General features: G+C 51.4%; 1 protein-coding gene across 1 annotated transcript in view; it reads right to left on the reverse strand.

Moving 5' to 3' along the window:
• Positions 1-23,322, reverse strand: part of LOC140391351 (arfaptin-2-like) — a 282,669-nt gene that overhangs the window by 120,322 nt on the left and 139,025 nt on the right. The window lies entirely within an intron of this gene.

Below are 23,322 nucleotides of genomic sequence, written 5' to 3' on the forward strand. Positions count from 1 at the left end.
ACAAGCTCGGGTTTACGTTAATTGTTCCTTCCCTCACTCATATGTGGTTGGATGGGAAGTTCAGCGACCAGGGAGTTCAGACCACTCCGGGACATGCTGCCAAAGTGAATTAAATGTCTGACATTTGGAGCCGGTGTGAGTCACAGTGAAGCAGCCCCACCCCACCCCACCCTGCCTGTGCCCCACACACCCTGCCTGTGCCCCACCCCGCCCTGCTTGCGCCCCACCCCTTCCCACACACCCCGCCCCTCCCCACACCTCAACATACCTCCCCTCCCCCACACACACCTCCCTCCCCCCCGCACACCTCTCCCGCCCCGCACACCTCTCCCCCCACCGCACACACCTCTCCCCCCCCCGCACACACCTCTCCCCCCCCCGCACACACCTCTCCCCCCCCCGCACACACCTCTCCCCCCCCCACACACACCCTCCCCCCCCACACACACCTCTCCCCCCCCCACACCACCCTCCCCCCCCCCACACCACCCCCCCCCCCCCACACACACCTCCCCCCCCCCACACACACCTCTCCCCCCCCACACACACCTCTCCCCCCCACACACACACCCTCCCCCCCACACACACACCTCTCCCCCCACACACACACCTCTCCCCCCCACACACACACCCCCCCCCCCCACACACACACCTCTCCCCCCCACACACCTCTTCCCCCCCCCACACACCTCCCCTCCCCCACACACCTCTCCCCCCCCCACACACCTCTCCCCCCCCACACACCTCTCTCCCCCCCCACACACACCTCTCCCCCCCCCCCACACACCTCTCTCCCCCCCCCCACACACACCTCTCTCCCCCCCCACACACACCTCTCCCCCCCACACACACCTCTCCCCCCCACACACACCTCTCCCCCCCCCCCACCTCTTCCCCCCCCCCCACCTCTTCCCCCCCCCCACACACCTCTCTCCCCCCCCCACCACACCTCTCCCCCCCCACACACACCTCTCCCCCCCCACACACACCTCTCCCCCCCCCCACCTCTTCCCCCCCCCACCTCTTCCCCCCCCCCCACACACCTCTCTCCCCCCCACACACCTCTCCCCCCCACACACACCTCTCCCCCCCCCACCTCTTCCCCCCCCCCACCTCTTCCCCCCCCCACACACCTCTCTCCCCCCACACACCTCTCCCCCCCACACACCTCCCCTCCCCCACACCTCTCTCCCCCCCACACACCTCTTCCCCCCCCACACACCTCTCTCCCCCCCCACACACCTCTCCCCCCCCCACACACACCTCTCCCCCCCCACACACACCTCTCCCCCCCCACAAACACCTCTCCCCCCCCACACACCTCTTCCCCCCCCCACCTCTTCCCCCCCCCCCACACACCTCTCCCCCCCCCACACACCTCTCCCCCCCCACCACCTCCCCTCCCCCACACCTCTCTCCCCCCCCACACACCTCTTCCCCCCCCACACACCTCTCTCCCCCCCACACACCTCTCCCCCCCCACCTCTTCCCCCCCCACACACCTCTCCCCCCCACACACCTCTCCCCCCCCACACACCTCTCCCCCCCCACACACCTCTCCCCCCCCACACACCTCTCCCCCCCCACACACCTCTCCCCCCCCACACACCTCTCCCCCCCACACACCTCTCCCCCCCACACACCTCCCCCACCACACACCTCCCCCCACCACACACCTCCCCCACCACACACCTCCCCCTCCCACACCTCTCCCCCCCCCACACCTCTCCCCCCCCCACACACCTCCCCCCCCACACACCTCCCCCCCCACACACACCTCCCCCCCCACACACACCTCCCCCCCACACACACACCTCTCCCCCCCACACACCTCTCCCCCCCCACACACACCTCTCCCCCCCCCCACCTCTTCCCCCCCCCCACCTCTTCCCCCCCCCACACACCTCTCTCCCCCCACACACCTCTCCCCCCCACACACCTCCCCTCCCCCACACCTCTCTCCCCCCCACACACCTCTTCCCCCCCACACACCTCTCTCCCCCCCCACACACCTCTCCCCCCCCACACACACCTCTCCCCCCCCACACACACCTCTCCCCCCCACACACACCTCTCCCCCCCCACAAACACCTCTCCCCCCCCACACACCTCTTCCCCCCCCCACCTCTTCCCCCCCCCCCACACACCTCTCCCCCCCCACACACACCTCTCCCCCCCCACAAACACCTCTCCCCCCCACACACCTCTTCCCCCCCCCACCTCTTCCCCCCCCCCCCACACACCTCTCTCCCCCCCCACACACCTCTCCCCCCCACACACCTCCCCTCCCCCACACCTCTCTCCCCCCCCACACACCTCTTCCCCCCCCACACACCTCTCTCCCCCCCCACACACCTCTCCCCCCCCACCTCTTCCCCCCCCCACACACCTCTCCCCCCCCACACACCTCTCCCCCCCCACACACCTCTCCCCCCCCACACACCTCTGCCCCCCCCACACACCTCTCCCCCCCACACACCTCTCCCCCCCCACACACCTCTCCCCCCCACACACCTCTCCCCCCACACACCTCCCCCACCACACACCTCCCCACCACACACCTCCCCCCACCACACACCTCCCCCACCACACACCTCCCCCTCCCACACCTCTCCCCCCCCCACACCTCTCCCCCCCCACACACCTCCCCCCCCACACACCTCCCCCACACACACCTCCCCCCCCACACACACCTCCCCCCCACACACACCTCCCCCCCACACACACCTCCCCCCCACACACACCTCCCCCCCACACACACCTCCCCCCACACACACCTCCCCCCCCACACACACCTCCCCCCCACACACACCTCCCCCCCACACACACCTCCCCCCCACACACACCTCCCCCCCACACACACCTCCCCCCCCACACACACCTCCCCCCCCACACACACCTCCCCCCCCACACACACCTCCCCCCCACACACCTCGGGTCGATACCATGGGAAGGTCTTGTATTTTGTACCGATGCACATACCTTTGTTTATTGCACAGTGTAAAAAACATTTTCAAAAAAAATTGTCTTTTAGTTCCGATTAAATCATACTGACTCAAATCATTAACTCAGTTTTCTCTCCCTGCAGACTAGCATTCTCTGCGTTTACAAGTGAGTCAGTTTTCAAAGGATAGTTCATAATCCAGCATGTTGGTGTGGGACTGGAGTCACATGGAGGCGCAGACTGGGTAAGAACAGATTTCCTTACCTAAAGGCCAATAGAGACAATCAGCCGATAGTTATTATTTGATATTGTGGGATTAATTTAAAGGGGTAAGACATGACAGCAGAGCTCCAAGCCGTGGCCTGCTCCTCTTGCTCCATGTGGGAGACCAAGAACATTTCCAGTGCCCGGGACCAGAATGTGTGCAGGAAGTGTCTCCAGCTGCAGCTCCTGGAAGGCCACGTTTCGGAGCTGGAGCGGCAGCTGGGGATTCTTCTGGGGCATCCGTGAGGCGGAGAGTGTTGTGGATAACACATATAGACAGGTGGTCACACCGTGGGCTCAGATCCACAGGCAGGAAAGGCATGAACGCCCACCAGACAGAGCAAGAGGCTAGGCAGGCAGTGCAGGAATCTCCTGTGGCCATTCCCCATAAGAGCAGATATACCACTTTGCTACAGCTGGGGGGTGGCCTCTCAGGGGAAAGCAGCAGCCAGGTCTGTGGCACCACAATTGGCTGTGCTGGATAGCAGGGCAGACAAAGCGAACTACAGTGGTGGGGGAATTCAATAGTGTGGAGAACGGACAGGTGGTTCTGTGGCCACGAGCACGACTCCAGAATGGTATGATGCCCCCCCTGGTGCCAAGGTCATGGATGCCACGGAGCGGCTACAGGGAATTCTGAAAGGGATGGGTCTGAAAGGGATCAGCCTGAGGTCACAGTACACGTTGGTACAAATGACATAGGGACTGACTGGGGCATGAGGTCCTGCAATGTGAATTTAGGGAGTTAAAAAACAGGACCACTAATGTTGTGATATCGGGATTACTTCCTGTGCCAAGGGTCAGTGAGTATAGAAATAGGAGGACAGGTCAGATAAAAGTGTGGCTGCAGGGGTGGTGCAGGGAGGGTTCTAGATACTTGGATCATTGGGATCGCTTCTGGGGCAGATGGGCCTGTCTAAGCGGGGTGGGTTGCACCTGAATCGGAGGCGGACAAATATCCCAGCAGGGAGGTTTGTTCATGTTACTGGACAGAGTTTAAACTAATTTGGAAGAGGAATGTAATCTAAAATAACAGTAAAGGGGGTGAGACGATGTAGTCAAATATAGATAAACCAGGCAGGTCCAGTTGGGCAGAGCAGACCGGGGTATGATAAGACACAGTGAGGGCTGGGAGGCTAAACTGCATTTATTTCAATGTAAGGAGGCTGATGGGTATGGCTGATGAACTCAGCGTTGATCAGCACATGGAATTATGACATTATTGCAATGGCAGAAACATGGTCAAAGAGTAAGACTGGCCGCTGAATGTCCCAAGGATGTAGAAATTTCAGATGTGATAGAGGGGGGGGCAAAAGAGGAGGAATTATTGAATAAGTAGATCACAGCAGTACTCAGGGATACCATCGTAGGTTCCTCAAATGAAGCGATATGGACAGAACTTAGTGACAAAAAGGGGGCAATGACATTGCTGGGAGCGTACTATAGATCCCCCAAACAGTCAAGGAGAGACAGAAGGGCAGATATGTAGGCAAATCTCAGAAGTGTAAGAAAACTCGAGTAATAATAGTCAGGCATTTCAGATTCCCAATACTAACTGGGATAGGCAAAGTGTGAAAGGCTTAGAGGGGTGGAATTCTTAAAAAGAGAGCTTTTTATGCCAATACGTAAAAAGTCCGACAAGGAAGGGGGTGGTGCTGGATATAGTTTTAGGGAATGATGCCGGGCAAATGGATGAAGTTTCAGTGGGGAGCATTTTGGAAACAGTGACCATAACTCAGTAGAAGTTATGGATAGGGACAAAATTAGACCAGAAACTAAGTTTCTTAATTGGGGGAGGGCCAATTTTAATAAAATAAGACAGGGTCTGTCCAAAATTAACTGGCAGCGCCTACTTGTCAGAGCAGTGGGATTCATTCAATAAGGAAAGAGAGAGAGTACAGGGCCAGCATGTTCCTGTGATAGTGAAGGGTGGGAGCAGTAAGTGAGAGAACGCTGGATGTCCAGGGATACCTGGGTTGGGCAAGGAAAAAAAGGGAGGCTTATGTCAGGTAGGGAGGAAGTGGTCGAGCAAGGAAACTGTGGTTTACTAAAGCAGTCGAAACACTTGTTAAGAGGAAGAAGGAGGCTTATGTAAAGATGAGACATGAAGGTTCAGTTAGGGTGCTCGAGAGTTACAAGTTAGCTAGGAAGGACCTAAAGAGAGAGCTAAGAAGAGCCAGGAGGGGACATGAGAAGTCTTTGGCAGGTAGGATCAAGGATAACCCTAAAGCTTTCTATAGATATGTCAGGAATAAATGAATGACTAGGGTAGGAGTAGGGCCAGTCAAGGACAGTAGTGGGAAGTTGTGCTTGGAGTCTGAGGAGATAGGAGAGGAGCTAAATGAATATTTTTTGTCAGTATTCACACAGGAAAAAGACAATGCTGTCGAGGAGAATACTGAGATACAGGCTACTAGACTAGAAGGGCTTGAGGTTCATAAGGAGGAGGTGTTAGCAATTCTGGAAAGTGTGAAAATAGATAAGTCCCCTGGGCCGGATGGGATTTATCCTAGAATTCTCTGGGAAGCTAGGGAGGAGATTCATGAGCCTTTGGCTTTGATCTTTAAGTCATCTTTGTCTACAGGAATAGTGCCAGAAGACTGGAGGATAGCAAATGTTGTCCCTTGTTCAAGAAGGGGAGTAGAGACAACCCAGATAGCTGTAGACCAGTGAGCCTTACTTCTGTAGTGGGCAAAATCTTGGAAAGGTTTGGATTTCGGCGGCAGCGGTGCGCAGGGGCCTTCTTGGAGGTGAGTAGTGAGTTTAAAACCACTTACCTTTACAGGAGCAGCCCTTTGGATTTCGGCGGCAGCGGTGCGCAGGGGCCTTCTGGGAGGTGAGTAGTGTATTTAAAAACCTTCCCTTTACAGGAGCAGCCCTTTGGATTTCGGCGGCAGCGGTGCGCAGGGGCCTTCTGGGAGGTGAGTAGCGACTTTAAAACCACTTACCTTTACAGGAGCAGCCCTTTGGATTTCGGCGGCAGCGGTGCGCAGGGGCCTTCTTGGGGGTGAGTAGTGAGTTTAAAACCACTTACCTTTACAGGAGCAGCCCTTTGGATTTCGGCGGCAGCGGTGCGCAGGGGCCTTCTGGGAGGTGAGTAGCGACTTTAAAACCACTTACCTTTACAGGAGCAGCCCTTTGGATTTCGGCGGCAGCGGTGCGCAGGGGCCTTCTTGGAGGTGAGTAGTGAGTTTAAAACCACTTACCTTTACAGGAGCAGCCCTTTGGATTTCGGCGGGAACCGGAAGTTCGACCTCTGGCAAGTTTCCCCCCCCCCCCCCCCCCCCCAACCAATAAATTCTGGTGGAGAGGAAACCCGAGACACTACACGTGTAGTGTCTCCCACCCACCCTCCTCCTCTAACCTAATAATAAGACCCATTGGTGTAAGGTAAGTGCCATATTATATTATTATATTATTAGCATTGTGCAGGTCAAGGATTGGAGGTGGAGGAGCAGTCTCTGTCAGCGAGAGAACCTGAGAACATCTCAGAAGGTAAGCAAGTGATTATTACTTTTATACCTTTTTTTCAAATTGTGTGTGTCGGGGGGAAACTGAAGTGACATCACAGAAAAGCTGTGACCTGAGTGGCTGGTTGGGATTCTAACCTAAATTTTTTTGAGTATTTGGGAACTAATTAAACATAATAACTTAATTATAATTTAGAGGATATCTAAGCCAGAGATCGGAGAATATTATAGTTAGCTATCGCATTTCTATTAGAAATCTAGTGTTAGGAAACAGATAGTTGACAGTAACTTTGTAATTTAAAAAAAAAAAAAAGTATTTAAAAAAAAAAGACAAATTTTAATTTTAATTAATTGACGCAATGTCAGTTAGAGGGGTGCTGTGCTCTGACTGTGAGATGTGGCAGGTCCGGGAGGCTTCCAGTGTCCCGGATGGCTTCATCTGCAGAAAGTGCACCCAACTGGAGCTCCTCACAGACCGCATGGTTCGGTTGGAGCAGCAATTGGATGCACTTAGGAGCATGCAGGTGGCAGAAAGCGTCATAGATCGCAGTTATATAAATGTGGTCACACCCAAGGTGCAGGCAGAGAAATGGGTGACCACCAGAAAGGGCAGGCAATCAGTGCAGGAATCCCCTGTGGTTGTCCCCCTCTCGAACAGGTATACCCCTTTGGATACTGTCGGGGGGGATAGCCTATCAGGGGAAAACAGCAGCAGCCAGAGCAGTGGCACCACGGCTGGCTCTGATGTTCAGAAGGGAGGGTCAAAGTGCAGAAGAGCAATAGTAATAGGGGACTCTATAGTCAGGGGCACAGATAGGCGCTTCTGTGGACGTGAAAGAGACTCCAGGATGGTATGTTGCCTCCCTGGTGCCAGGGTCCAGGATGTCTCCGAACGGGTAGAGGGAATCCTCAAGGGGGAGGGCAAACAGGCAGAGGTCGTTGTACATATTGGTACTAACGACATAGGCAGGAAGGGGCATGAGGTCCTGCAGCAGGAGTTCAGGGAGCTAGGCAGAAAGTTAAAAGACAGGACCTCGAGGGTTGTAATCTCGGGATTACTCCCTGTGCCACGTGCCAGTGAGGCTAGAAATAGGAAGATAGAGCAGACAAACACGTGGCTAAACAGCTGGTGTAGGAGGGAGGGTTTCTGTTATCTGGACCACTGGGAGCTCTTCCGGCGCAGGTGTGACCTGTATAAGATGGACGGGTTGCATCTAAACCGGAGAGGCATAAATATCCTGGCCGCGAGATTTGCTCGTGTCACACGGGAGGGTTTAAACTAGTATGGCAGGGGGGTGGGCACGGGAGCAATAGGTCAGAAGGTGAGAGCATTGAGGGAGAACTAGGGAATAGGGACAGTGTGGCTCTGAGGCAGAGCAGACGGGGAGAAGTTGCTGAACACAGCGGGTCTGGTGGCCTGAAGTGCATATGTTTTAATGCAAGGAGCATTACGGGTAAGGCAGATGAACTTAGAGCTTGGATTACTACTTGGAACTATGATGTTGTTGCCATTACAGAGACCTGGTTGAGGGAAGGGCAGGATTGGCAGCTAAACGTTCCAGGATTTAGATGTTTCAGGCGGGATAGAGGGGGATGTAAAAGGGGAGGCGGAGTTGCGCTACTTGTTCAGGAGAGTATCACAGCTATACAGCGAGAGGACACCTCAGAGGGCAGTGAGGCTATATGGGTAGAGATCAGGAATAAGAAGGGTGCAGTCACAATGTTGGGGGTATACTACAGGCCTCCCAACAGCCAGCGGGAGATAGAGGAGCAGATAGGTAGACAGATTTTGGAAAAGAGTAAAAACAACAGGGTTGTGGTGATGGGAGACTTCAACTTCCCCAATATTGACTGGGACTCACTTAGTGCCAGGGGCTTAGACGGGGCAGAGTTTGTAAGGAGCATCCAGGAGGGCTTCTTAAAACAATATGTAAACAGTCCAACTAGGGAAGGGGCGGTACTGGACCTGGTATTGGGGAATGAGCCCGGCCAGGTGGTAGATGTTTCAGTAGGGGAGCATTTCGGTAACAGTGACCACAATTCAGTAAGTTTTAAAGTACTGGTGGACAAGGATAAGAGTGGTCCGAGGATGAATGTGCTAAATTGGGGGAAGACTAATTATAACAATATTAGGCGGGAACTGAAGAACATAGATTGGGGGCGGATGTTTGAGGGCAAATCAACATCTGACATGTGGGAGGCTTTCAAGTGTCAGTTGAAAGGAATACAGGACAGGCATGTTCCTGTGAGGAAGAAAGATAAATACGGCAATTTTCGGGAACCTTGGATGACGAGTGATATTGTAGGCCTCGTCAAAAAGAAAAAGGAGGCATTTGTCAGGGCTAAAAGGCTGGGAACAGACGAAGCCTGTGTGGCATATAAGGAAAGTAGGAAGGAACTTAAGCAAGGAGTCAGGAGGGCTAGAAGGGGTCATGAAAAGTCATTGGCAAATAGGGTTAAGGAAAATCCCAAGGCTTTTTACACTTACATAAAAAGCAAGAGGGTAGCCAGGGAAAGGGTTGGCCCACTGAAGGATAGGCAAGGGCATCTATGTGTGGAGCCAGAGGAAATGGGCGAGGTACTAAATGAATACTTTGCATCAGTATTCACCAAAGAGAAGGAATTGGTAGATGTTGAGTCTGGAGAAGGGGGTGTAGATAGCCTGGGTCACATTGTGATCCAAAAAGACGAGGTGTTGGGTGTCTTAAAAAATATTAAGGTAGATAAGTCCCCAGGGCCGGATGGGATCTACCCCAGAATACTGAAGGAGGCTGGAGAGGAAATTGCTGAGGCCTTGACAGAAATCTTTGGATCCTCGCTGTCTTCAGGGGATGTCCCGGAGGACTGGAGAATAGCCAATGTTGTTCGTCTGTTTAAGAAGGGTGGCAGGGATAATCCCGGGAACTACAGGCCGGTGAGCCTTACTTCAGTGGTAGGGAAATTACTGGAGAGAATTCTTCGAGACAGGATCTACTCCCATTTGGAAGCAAATGGACGTATTAGTGAGAGGCAGCACGGTTTTGTGAAGGGGAGGTCGTGTCTCACTAACTTGATAGAGTTTTTCGAGGAGGTCACTAAGATGATTGATGCAGGTAGGGCAGTAGATGTTGTCTATATGGACTTCAGTAAGGCCTTTGACAAGGTCCCTCATGGTAGACTAGTACAAAAGGTGAAGTCACACGGGATCAGGGGTGAACTGGCAAGGTGGATACAGAACTGGCTAGGCCATAGAAGGCAGAGGGTAGCAATGGAGGGATGCTTTTCTAATTGGAGGGCTGTGACCAGTGGTGTTCCACAGGGATCAGTGCTGGGACCTTTGCTCTTTGTAGTATATATAAATGATTTGGAGGAAAATGTAACTGGTCTGATTAGTAAGTTTGCAGACGACACAAAGGTTGGTGGAATTGCGGATAGCGATGAGGACTGTCTGAGGATACAGCAGGATTTAGATTGTCTGGAGACTTGGGCGGAGAGATGGCAGATGGAGTTTAACCTGGACAAATGTGAGGTAATGCATTTTGGAAGGGCTAATGCAGGTAGGGAATATACAGTGAATGGTAGAACCCTCAAGAGTATTGAAAGTCAAAGAGATCTAGGAGTACAGGTCCACAGATCACTGAAAGGGGCTACACAGGTGGAGAAGGTAGTCAAGAAGGCATACGGCATGCTTGCCTTCATTGGCCGGGGCATTGAGTATAAGAATTGGCAAGTCATGTTGCAGCTGTATAGAACCTTAGTTAGGCCACACTTGGGAGTATAGTGTTCAATTCTGGTCGCCACACTACCAGAAGGATGTGGAGGCTTTAGAGAGGGTGCAGAAGAGATTTACCAGAATGTTGCCTGGTATGGAGGGCATAAGCTATGAGGAGCGATTGAATAAACTCGGTTTGTTCTCACTGGAACGAAGGAGGTTGAGGGGCGACCTGATAGAGGTATACAAAATTATGAGGGGCATAGACAGAGTGGATAGTCAGAGGCTTTTCCCCAGGGTAGAGGGGTCAATTACTAGGGAGCATAGGTTTAAGGTGAGAGGGGCAAAGTTTAGAGTAGATGTACGAGGCAAGTTTTTTACGCAGAGGGTAGTGGGTGCCTGGAACTCACTACCGGAGGAGGTAGTGGAGGCAGGGACGATAGGGACATTTAAGGGGCATCTTGACAAATATATGAATAGGATGGGAATAGAAGGATACGGACCCAGGAAGTGTAGAAGATTGTAGTTTAGTCGGGCAGTATGGTCGGCACGGGCTTGGAGGGCCGAAGGGCCTGTTCCTGTGCTGTACATTTCTTTGTTCTTTGTTCTTTAAGAGACAGGATGTATAATCATCTGGAAAGGAATAATTTGATTAGAGATAGTCAACACGGTTTTGTGAAGGGTAGGTAGTGCCTCACAAACCTTATTGAGTCTTTTGAGAAGGTGACCAAACAGGTGGATGAGGGTAAAGCGGCTGATGTGGTGTATATGGATTTCAGTAAAGCGTTTGGTAAGGTTCCCCACGGTAGGCTACTGCAGAAAATACGGAGGCATGGGATTCAGGGTGATTTAGCAGTTTGGATCAGAAATTGGCTAGCTGGAAGAAGACAAAGAGTGGTGGTTGGTGGGAAATGTTCAGATTGGAGTCCAGTTACTAGTGGTGTACCACAAGGATCTGTTTTGGGGCCACTGCGGTTTGTCATTTTTATAAATGACCTGGAGGCGGGCGTAGAAGGATGGGTGAGTAAATTTGCAGATGACACTAAAGTCGGTGGAGTTATGGACAGTGCAGAAGGATGTTACAAGTTACAGAGGGACATAGATAAGCTGCAGCGCTGGGCTGAGAGGTGGCAAATGGAGTTTAATGCAGAAAGGCGTGAGGTGATTCATTTTGGAAGGAATAACAGGAAGACGGAGTACTGGGCTAATGGTAAGATTCTTGGCAGTGTGGATGAGCAGAGAGATCTCGGTGTCCATGTACATAGATCCCTGAAAGTTGCCACCCAGGTTCAGAGGGTTGTTAAGAAGGCGTACGGTGTGTTAGCTTTTATTGGTAGAGGGATTGAGTTTAGGAGCCATGAGGTCATGTTGCAGCTGTACAAAACTCTGGTGCGGCCGCATTTGGAGTATTGCGTGCAATCCTGGTCGCCGTATTATAGGAAGGATGTGGAAGCATTGGAAAGGGTGCAGAGGAGATTTACCAGAATGTTGCCTGGTATGGAGGGACGATCTTATGAGGAAAGGCTGAGGGACTTGAGGCTGTTTTCATTAGAGAGAAGAAGGTTAAGAGGTGACTTAATTGAGGCATACAAGATGATCAGAGGATTGGATAGGGTGGACAGTGAGAGCCTTTTTCCTCGGATGGTGATATCTAGCACGAGGGGACAACGCTTTAAATTGAGGGGAGATAGATACAAGAGAGATGTCAGAGGTAGGTTCTTTACTCAGAGAGTAGTAAGGGCGTGGAATGCCCTGCCTGCAACAGTAGTGGACTCGCCAACACTAAGGGCATTCAAATGGTCATTGGATAGACATATGGACGATAAGGGAATAGTGTAGATGGGCTTTGGAGTGGTTTCACAGGTTGGCGCAACATCGAGGGCCGAAGGGCCTGTACTGCGCTGTAATGTTCTACGTTCTATGTTCTATGGCAGATACCGAAGGCTCAAAACAGCAGAAACCCTGGATGAATATAGGGAGCACTGTAAGAAGTCTTACAACACCAGGTTAAAGTCCAACAGGTTTGTTTCAAACTCTAGCTTTCGGAGCGCTGCTCCTTCCTCAGGTGAATGAAGAGGTAGGTTCCAGAAACATATAGGAAGACAAAGTCAAAGATGCAAGACAATGCTTTGAATGCGAGCATTTGCAGGCAATTAAGTCTTTACAGATCCAGAGATATGGGGTAACCCCAGGTGAAAGAGGTGTGAATTGTCTCAAGCCAGGACAGTTGGTAGGATTTCGCAAGACCCCGCTACTTGCCTTCAAACAACCGCGCAACCTCAAACAAACCATTGTTTGCAGCAAACTACCCAGCCTTCAGAACAGTGACCACGACACCACACAACCCTGCCATGGCAATCTCTGCAAGATGTGCCAGATCATCGACATGGATACCACCATTACACATGAGAACACCACCCACCAGGTACGCGGTACATACTCGTGCGACTCGGCCAACGCTGTCTACCTCATACGCTGCAGGAAAGGATGTCCCGAAGCGTGGTACGTTGGCGAGACCATGCAGACGCTGCAACAACGAATGAACGGACATCGCGCGATAATCACCAGGCAGGAATGTTCCCTTCCAGTCGGGGAACACTTCAGCAGTCAAGGGCATTCAGCCTCTGATCTCCGGGTAAGCGTTCTCCAAGGCGGCCTTCAGGACGCACGACAACGCAGAATCGCCGAGCAGAAACTTATAGCCAAGTTCCGCACACATGAGTATGGCCTCAACCGGAACCTTGGATTCATGTCACATTACATCCTCCACCATCTGGCCTGGGCTTGCGAAATCCTACCTGGTGTTGTAAAGACTTCTTACAGTGCTCACCCCAGTCCACTGCCGGCATCTCCACATCATGAATATAGAGAATGCAGGGGGTTACTTAAGAAAGAATATAGGAGGGCGACACAGTGGTGCAGTGGTTAGCACTGCTGCCTCACGGCGCCGAGGACCTGGGTTCGAACTCGGCCTCAGGTCACAGTCCATGTGGAGTTTGCACATTCTCCCTGTGTCTGCGTGGGTCTCGCCCCCACAACCCAAAGATGTGCAGGGTAGGTGGATTGGCCATGCTAAATTGCCCCTTAATTGGAAAAAGAAAAAATTGGGCACTTTAAATTTATAGAAAAAAATAAATTAGGAGAGCGAAGAGGGGGCATGAAAAAGCCCTGGCAGGTAAAATAAAGGAAAATCCAACAGTGTTTTATAAGTATATTAAGGACAGGAGGCTGACCAGGGCAAGAACAGGGCCCATTAGGGACCGATGTGGCTGTGTGGAACCAGAAGATATAGGTGAGGTTTTAATTGAGTACTTTGTATCTGTGTTCACTAAGGAGAAAGATGATGAAGGTATAGAAATCAGGGAGGAGCATTGTTATTTCCATGAATGATGTAGCATTGAGAGGGAGGAGGTATTAACGGAGGATTTGAGTATAGAATTGGGGATGTTTCACTGAAATTGTATGGGGCATTGATGAAGCCACACCTGTATCTGAGGAAATGTGTTCTTGCTAAAATCAGAGATCAGGGCGTGCAGGTCTACAGATCTTTGAAGGTGGCAACACAAGTGGACAAGGTAGTCAAGAAAGCATACGGAATGCTTGCCTTCATTGGATGGGGCATCGAGTATAAAAACTGGCAAGTCCTGCTGCAGTTGTATAGAACCTTGGTAAGGCTGCACTTGGAATATTGCGCACAATTCTGGTCACCATAATACCAGAAGGATGAGGAGGCTTTGGAGAAAGTGCAAAGGAGGTTTACCAGGATGTTGCCTGTTCTGGAGGTGTTAGCTATACAGAGAGGCTGAATGGATTCTGACTGTTTCCCCGAACAGGCGCCGGAATGTGGCGACTAGGGGCTTTTCACAGTAACCTCATTTGAAGCCTACTTGTGACAATAAGCGATTTTCATTTCATTTCATTAGAAAGACGGAGGTTGAGGGGTGACCTGATAGAGGTCTACAAGATTATGAGGGGCATGGATAGAGTGGATGGGCAGGCACTCTTTCCCAGGGTGGAGGGGTCAGTCACCAGGGGGCAGAGGTTTAAGGTCCCTGGGGCAAAGTTTAGAGGAGATGTGCGAGGCAGGTTTTTTTACGCAGAGGGTGGTGAGTGCCTGGAACGCGTGGCCAGGGGAGGTTGTGGAAGCAGATACATTAACGCCATTCAAAAGGCATCTTGACAAACACATGGATAGGATGGGTATAGAGGGATACGGCACAAGGAAGTGCTGAGGGATTTGGCAAAGATTGGGATCATGACCGGTACAGGCTTGGAGGGCCGAAGGGCCTGTTCCTGTGCTGTATTGTTCTTTGTTCTATGGAGGGAGTGCAGCGAAGGTTTACCAGGCTGATTCCTGGGATGGCAGGGCTGTCATATGAGGAGAGACGAAGTCGGTTTGGATTATATTTATGAAGTTCAGAAGAGTGAGAGGGGATCTCACAGAAACCTATAAAACAGGATTAGACCGGGTAGATTCAGAAAGAATGTTCCCGATGGTGGGGGATCCAGAACTCGGGGGTCATAGTTTGAGGATAAGGGGAAAACCTTTTAGGACTGAGATGGGGAGAAATCTCTTCACCCAGAGAGCGGTGAATCTCTGGAATTCACGACCACAGAAAGTAGTTGAGGCTAAAACGTTGTGTGATTTCAAGAAGGAATTATCCTGAGTGAAGCAGCCGGAGTGGGATTGAATGTTGGTAATTTGGTGCAGAGTGGGAGGAGGTACTTTTTGCCTTTTTGTTTTGTATCTGCAGCGATAAGTGAAGTCAAGAGTTTAATAAATTTTCTTAATTTAATTGGTGATAGAAACGTCTGCACTTGTGAGATGTGGGAGATCTGTGACGCTTCCAGCGTGTCGGACGACCCCATCTGCAGGAAGTGCACCCAATGGCAGCCCCTCACAGACCGCATGGATAGGTTGGAGCAGCAGTTGGATGCACTTAGGAGCATAAAGGTGGCGGAAAGCGTCATAGACAGGAGTTTTAGTGATGTGGTGACACCCAAGGTGCAGGCAGATAGATGGGTGACCACCAGAAGGGGCAGGCGTTTTGGATACTGTTGGGGGGGGGGGGGGAATAGTCTATCAGGGAAAACCAACAGCAGCCAGAGCAGTGGCACCACGGCTGGCTCCGTTGTTAAGCAGGGTGGGACAAAGAGCACTAGAGCGATAGTTATGGGGACTCTATAGTTAGGGGTACAGATAGGCGCTTCTTGGACGTGAGACTCCAGGATGGTGTGTTGCCTCCCTGGTGCCAGGGTCCAGGATGTCTCTGAACAGACAGGGGGCATTCTGAAGGGGGAGGGTGAACAGCCAGTGGTCGTAGTACACATAGGGAACTAAAGACATAGGCAGGAAGAGTGACGATGTCCTGCAGGAGTTCAGGGAGTTAGGTAGTAAATTCAAACACAGGGCCTCTAGGGTTGCTAGAATTAGTCCCTGAGCCACGTGCCAGTGAGGCTAGAAATAGGAGGATAGTGCAGCTAAACACGTGATTGCATTACTGGTTATGGAGATTATCACAGTTTACTGCGAGAGCACACCACGGAAGACTCATACAGCGAGGCAATCTGGGTAGAGCTCAGGAATAGGAAGGGTGCAGTCACAGTGTTGGGAGTTTACTACAGGCCTTCCAACAGCCAGCCGGAGATAGAGGGGCAGATTTTAGAAAGGTGTAAAAGTTGTTGTGGTGGGTGATTTTATCTTCCCCAATATTGACTGGGGCTCACTTAGTGCTAGGGGCTTGGATGGGGCAGAGTTTGTAAGGAGCATCCAGGAGGGCTTCTTGAAACAATATGTAGATAGTGCAACGAGGGAAGGGGCTGTATGGTATTGGGGCATGAGCCCGGCCAGGTGGTCAAAGGTTCAACAGGGGAGCGTTTCGGGAACAGTGACCATAATTCAGCAGCTTTTAAGGTGTTGTGGTTAAGGATAAGAGTAGTCCTCAGGTGAAGGTGCTAAATTGGGGCAAGGCTAATTACGACAATATTAGGCAGGAACTGAAGAATCTTGATTGGGGGGCAGCTGTTTGAGGGTAAATCAACATGTGGCATGTGGGAAGTCTTTCAAACAGGAGTTGATAGGAATTCAGCACTGGCATGTTCCTGTGAGTATGGATAAGTGTAGCAAGTTCCGGGAACCTTGGATAGCGAGGGATATTATCAGAATTGTCCAAAAGATAAAGGAAGCAATTGTAAGGGCTAGCAGGCTGGGAACAGACAAAGCCCTTGAGGAATATAAAGAAAGTAGGAAAGAACTTAGGCAAGGAGTCAGGAGGGCTAAAAGGGGTCATGAAAAGTCATTGGCAAACAGGATTAAGGAGAATCCCAAGGCATTTAATACGTATATAAAGAGCAAAAGGGTAGCCAGCGAAAGGGCTGGCCCACTCGAGGACAGGGGAGGGAATCTGTGTATGGAGCCAGAGGAAATGGGTGAGATACTGAATGAGTACACTGCATCAGCACTCAGCCAAGAGAAGGACTTGGTGGATGACGAGTCTGGAGAAGGATGTATGGATACTCTGGGTCATGGCAATATCAACAAGGTGTTGGGGGCTTCCGGTGGCGGCTATGAAGGAGTACGTCACACATTTGGTGGGTCCTGCTCGGGTCGGACCTTTCCCCCCGATTTTTGGTCGGATTTGATTTGGAAAATTGATGGTGGATGCAATTGTGAAGAGGAATCCCACATCAGTGCATGGAGAGGCGGACCAGGAGTGCTCGCAAAGGAAGAAATAGGCGAACGGAGAAGGCTTGGGCTGAGGCTGCAGCGGGAGAAAGCATGGCGGACGACCGGAGTCCTGGCTTGACGACCCAGCGGTCGACGGAGCAGCTGATGCAGTTCATACAGGAGGGTTTCGCCAAGCAGAAACAGGAATGCTTGGACCCAATTCAGGAATCGATTGTGCGGCTGGAACTTAAGACTGGATGCTCAAGATCGGGCGATCCAGAAAGTGAAGAAGGCGCTGACTGAGCAGGAGGAGCATCAAACAGTGCTGGAGTTGGAGGTGCAGATGCTGTGAAACCAGCGGAAAAGGCTCCAGGAGAAGGTGGAGGACCTAGAGAATAGGTCCCGCCTGCAGAACTTGAGAATCGTTGGTCTCCCGGAGGGATCCGAAGGAACGGACGCAGGGGCATACATAGCGGGCATGTTCGAGAAGCTAATGGGGGATGGGACATTCTCCCGATCCTTGGAGGTGGACAGGGTTCAGAGAGCGCTCGCGAGGAAGTCGCGTGTGGGGGACCCCCGAGGGCAATGGTGGTGAGATTCCACAGGTACTTGGACAAGGAGTGCATTTTACGGTGAGCCAGGCAAACCTGGAGCTGTAAATGGGAGAACAGTATCCTGCATATATACCAGGATCGGAGTGCGGACGTGGCCAGAAGAGCGGGGTTCAACCAGATAAAGTCAACCCTTTTCAAGAAGAAGGTGAAGTTTGGGCTGCTGTATCCGGCCCGTCTTTGGGTCACGTATGAGGAGCAACATTTTGACTTTGAGTCGCCCGAGGAAGCGACGGACTTCGCTAGAAGGAAAGGGCTGGTAGCGGACTGAGGTCTTTGAACATTGCTGCAACGCTCATGTTAAAAAAGATTTTTGCTTTTGGACACTATCTGTAGTGCCTTCTGTATTGATTTGGGGCCTGTTGCAGAGCTGTGTAAGTTAAAGTTTTAATTTGCACTGATGGGAGATGGAGGTGTGAATGTCAGATGTTGGATCATCCGTTTGATTTTCTTTGTGCTTCTTCCGGGCAATTGGGTTGGGATTGTTTTTCTTTTGTATATGTGTGTCCGAGCCGGGGGGGGGGGGGGACAATAGGTGGGAGAATGTCTGGCGCCATGGGCGGGGGCCACCAAGCTAGCTGGGTGGGCTAACTTACAGAAGGGGGGGGATGGGCAGGTGTTATGCCTGTTGAAGGGGGTGGTTTGCATAGTGATGTTACCTGGGGGGGGGGTTGGGGAATGTTCTGCTGACGGGGGAGGGACTTTTCCTGTGAGACAAAAAGGACGCCGGGGACGGAGGCTTCCTGGGGGCGATGGCTGATCGGCGGGGGGAGAAGCCCCCAAACCAGGCTGATCACATGGAATGAAAGAGAGCTAAATGGGCCGGTTAAGAGGGCACGCATGTTCGCGCATTTGAGGGGACTGAAGGCGGACGTGGCAATGTTACAGGAGACGCACCTTAGCGTAACCGACCAGATTAGATTAACGAAGGGATGGGTCGGCCAGGTTTTCTAGAAGGGTTGCGATCCTGATTAACAAGCGAGTGTCATTCGAGGCGGGAAGAATAGTTGCGGATGTGGGAGACCGTAACATTATGGTTAGCGGGAAGCTGGAAGGGCTGCTGGTGGTGCTCAAAATGTGTACGCTCCAAATTGGGATGATGTGGAGTTCATAAGGAGGATGTTGGGGAAGATACTGGACCTGGATTTGCATAAACTGGTCATGGGGGACGGACGGGACGGACTTCAACAGTCATTAACCCAGGGCTAGACCGGCCGAGCTCAAGGACAGGCAGGTGCCAGCAATGGAAAAAGAGCTAAAGGGGTTCATGGAGCAGATGGGGGGGGTGGACCCATGGAGATTTGGGCGGCCGAGAGTGAAGGAGTTCTCCTTCTACTCATACACATGTGCATAAAGTGTACTCCAGGATTGACTTTTTTTATCCTGAACAGGGCTTTACTGACGGGGGTAGTGGACACTGAGTACTCAGCGATCACGATCTCGGATCATGCCCCGCACTGGGTTAACCTACAGGTGAGCAAGGAGGGTGGCCAACGCCCGCACTGGAGGCTGGATGTTTGACTTTTAGCAGATGAGGTGGTGTGTGGGCGGCTGAGGAAATGTATCCAGAACAATCTGGAAGTTAATGACACGGGGGAAGTCTCTGCTGCAATGGTCTGGGAGGCGCTGAAGGCGGTGGTCAGAGGGGAGCTGATCTCGATCCGGGCCTACAGGGAGAAGGTAGACAGAGCAGAGACCGACTGATAAGGGAAATGCTACAGGTCGACAGGAGGTATGCGGAGACCCCAGAGACAGGGCATCGAAGGAAACGATGGAGGCTACAGGCGGAGTTTGGCATGTTAACTACAGGGAAGGCGTAGTAGCAGCTGAGGAAGGCGAGGGGGGCAATTTATGAATATGGAGAGAAAGCCAGCAGAATGCTTGCGCAGCAGCTCAGAAAGAGGGAGGCAGCCAGTGAGATTGGGAAAGTAAGGGACAGGGATTGGAACCTGGTCAGCGATTCAGCTGGGGTTAATAAGGCGTTCAAGGAGTTTTACAGCAGGCTGTATGAGTCGGAACCCCCAGCTGGGTTGGAGGGGATGAGGCAATTCTTAGGGGGGGCTGAGGTTCCCGGAGGTGGACGAAGGGTTGGTAGAAGGGCTGGGGGCCCCGATAAGGTTGGAAGAGATAGCAGATAGGCTGAAGGCCATGCAGTCGGATAAAGCCCTGGGACCGGACGGGTACCCAGTGGAGTTTTAGAAAAGGTTCTCTGGGATACTGGGGTCGCTGCTGATGAGGACATTTAATGAGGCAAGGGAGAGAGGGGGCTTTCCCCGATGATGTCACAGGCCACTATCTCATTGATCCTGAAGCGGGAGAAGGACCTGGAGCTATACAGGTCCTACAGACCGACCTCCCTACTAAATGTAGAAGCCAAACTGTTGGCCAAAATCTTGTCCTCAAGGATAGAAGATTGCGTTCCGGATGTGATTGGGGAGGACCAGACAGGATTCGTTAAGGATAGGCAGTTGGTGGCCAACGCAAGAAGTTTGCTGAATGTGATCATGATGCCCCCAGAGGGTAGGGACATGGAGGTCGCAATGGACGGAGAGAAGGCATTTGATCAGGTGGAATGGGAATATCTGTGGGACGTGCTCCCATTGTCACTGGTTGGGAGGGTACAGACAGTGAAAATGACGGTCCTCCCGAGACTCCTGTTTGTGTTTCAGTGTCTCCCCATCTTTATTCCACGGCCCTTCTTTAAACAGGTCAATAAGTTGATCTCTGGCTTTGTATGGGCGGGTAAGACCCCGCAAGTAAAAAAGGGTTTGCTGGAGCGGAGCCGGGGGGGAGGGCGGGCTGACGCTGCCGAACTTTAGTAATTATTATTGGGCGGCAAATATAGCCATGATTAGGAAGTGGGTGGTGGGTCATTATGGGAGCGAATAGAGGTGGCATCATGCAAGGGCACTAGTTTGGGGGCATTAACCACAATAGGCATCACTCCCACCTGCAATCCAGCTATATCATTACCTAAGATAAACTGTATTTCTGGACAAGATAGTTTATCTTTTACTCCTACTATCACTTCACCACTCTTCACTGGGACTTTCCAACCTTACCTTATATAATGGAACACTACTCCTCTCACCCTGAATTCCACATATCACCACCTTTTCTGGCAGCATTCTTCCCAAACCACATAACTCCTCATCTCGTACCATTAAAGATTGACTAGCCCCTATATCTCTTAAAATTGTACGAAGTCTTACAACACCAGGTTAAAGTCCAACAGGTTTGTTTCGATGTCACTAGCTTTCGGAGCGCTGCTCCTTCCTCAGGTGAATGAAGAGGTCTGTTCCAGAAACACATATATAGACAAATTCAAAGATGCCAAACAATGCTAGGAATGCGAACATTAGCAGGTGATTAAATCTTTACAGATCCAGAGATGGGGTAACCCCAGGTTAAAGAGGTGTGAATTGTCTCAAGCCAGGACAGTTGGTAGGATTTCGCAGGCCAGATGGTGGGGGATGAATGTAATGTGACATGAATCCCAGGTCCCGGTTGAGGCCGCACTCATGTGTGCGGAACTTGGCTATAAGTTTCTGCTCGGCGATTCTGCGTTGTCGCGGGTCCTGAAGGCCGCCTTGGAGAACGCTTACCCGGAGATCAGAGGCTGAATGCCCTTGACTGCTGAAGTGTTCCCGACTGGAAGGGAACATTCCTGCCTGGTGATTGTTGCGCGATGTCCGTTCATTCGTTGTCGTAGCCATGGCTACCTCATACGCTGCAGGAAAGGATGTCCCGAAGCGTGGTACATTGGCGAGACCATGCAGACGCTGCGTTGTCTGTCAGCTTTTTACTTTCGTTTTAGGCAGTTTGCTGCAGGGTGTGTTTTAGTTTTGTTTTCAGTGTTGGAGCTGAAGCCAGACCAAGCAGGTGTACTGCTGTTCTCTCTGCCATCAAAAGACTATCTCTTGATCATTTAGTGAATTCAGAATTATAAATGTTCTCAGTAGTGAATGTAAACCTAATGTGCTTCTGTTGAAAGGTGTTTCTTGTGTCTCCTAGATGTTGTTTGGTAAGTTATTAAGGATTACTTGTATTGTATTCTTTGGGGGTTGTATTTGAATTAATGGTTCCCAAGATGTTCACTGTGTGTTTTAAAAAGGTTAACTTGAGTTCACAGAATAAACATTGTTTTGCTTTAAAAAATACTTTTCCATTTCTGCTGTACCACACCTGTAGTGGGCCGTGTGCTCCCCATACCACAATCTATTATAAGTTGTGGGTCAGGTGAACTCCATGCTACACTTTGGGGTTCTCTAAACCCTGGCCCATAACAACGCTGACAAAGAAACATATCACCGTTCCTACACTGTCGCTGGGCAACATCCTGGAGCTCCCTCCCTAACAGCACAGTGGGTGTACCTACACCTCATGGACTGCAGCGTTTCAAGAAGGCAACTCATCACCTAAAGGGCAGCTGCTCACGTAAAGGGCAGGTCGTGCCTCACTAATTTAGTGGAATTTTTTGAGGACATTACCAGTGCGGTAGATAACGGGGAGCCAATGGATGTGGTATATCTGGATTTCCAGAAAGCCTTTGACAAGGTGCCACACAAGAGGTTGTTGCATAAGATAAAGATGCATGGCATTAAGGGGAAAGTAGTAGCATGGATAGAGGATTGGTTAATGAATAGAAAGCAAAGAGCGGGGATTAATGGGTGTTTCTCTGGTTGGCAATCAGTAGCTAGTGGTGTCCCTCAGGGATCAGTGTTGGGCTCACAATTGTTCACAATTTACATAGATGATTTGGAGTTGGGGACCAAGGGCAATGTGTTCAAGTTTGCAGACGACACTAAGATGAGTGGTAAAGCAAAAAATGCAGAGGATACCGGAAGTCTGCAAAGGGATTTGGATAGGTTAAATGACTGGCCTAGGGTCTGGCAGATGGAATACAATGTTGACAAATGTGAGGTTATCCATTTTGATAAGAATAACAGCAAAAGGGATTATTATTTAAATGATAAAATATTAAGACATGCTGCTGTGCAGAGAGACCTGGGTGTGCTAGTGCATGAGTCGGAAAAAGTTAGTTTACAGGTGCAACAGGTGATTAAGAAGGCGAATGGAGTTTTGTCCTTCATTACTAGATGGATGGAGTTTAAGACTAGGGAGGTTCTGCTGCAATTGTATAAGGTGTTAGTGAGGCCACACCTGGAGTATTGTGTTCAGTTTTGGTCTCCTTACCCGAGAAAGGACGTACGGCGCTGGAGGGTGTGCAGAGGAGATTCACTAGGTTAATCCCAGAGCTGAAGGGGTTGGATTACGAGGAGAGGTTGAGTAGACTGGGACTGTACTCGTTGGAATTTAGAAGGATGAGGGGGGATTAAGGGTTATGGTGTTCGGGCCGGAAAGTGGAGCTGAGTCCACAAAAGATCAGCCATGATCTCATTGAATGGTGGAGCAGGCTCGAGGGGCCAGATGGCCGACTCCTGCTCCTAGTTCTTATGTTCTTCTGAAGGGCAACTCGGGATAAGCAATAAATGCTGGCCTACTCGGCAACACCAATATCCCGAGAATGGATAAGGAAAAGGCCGACAGAAATGTAGTTAACTCTTACCTCTGAAGTGTCCTAGCAAGTCACTCAGTTGTATTAAACATGTTGTGAATGGATCATAGATGTGGTGGAGTAAGAGGGAAATTTGGGAGTGGTGGGAGGAGGTTGG

The sequence above is a fragment of the Scyliorhinus torazame genome, chromosome 15 (genome assembly GCF_047496885.1).
Source record: "Scyliorhinus torazame isolate Kashiwa2021f chromosome 15, sScyTor2.1, whole genome shotgun sequence".
Taxonomy (NCBI): Eukaryota; Metazoa; Chordata; class Chondrichthyes; order Carcharhiniformes; family Scyliorhinidae; genus Scyliorhinus; species Scyliorhinus torazame.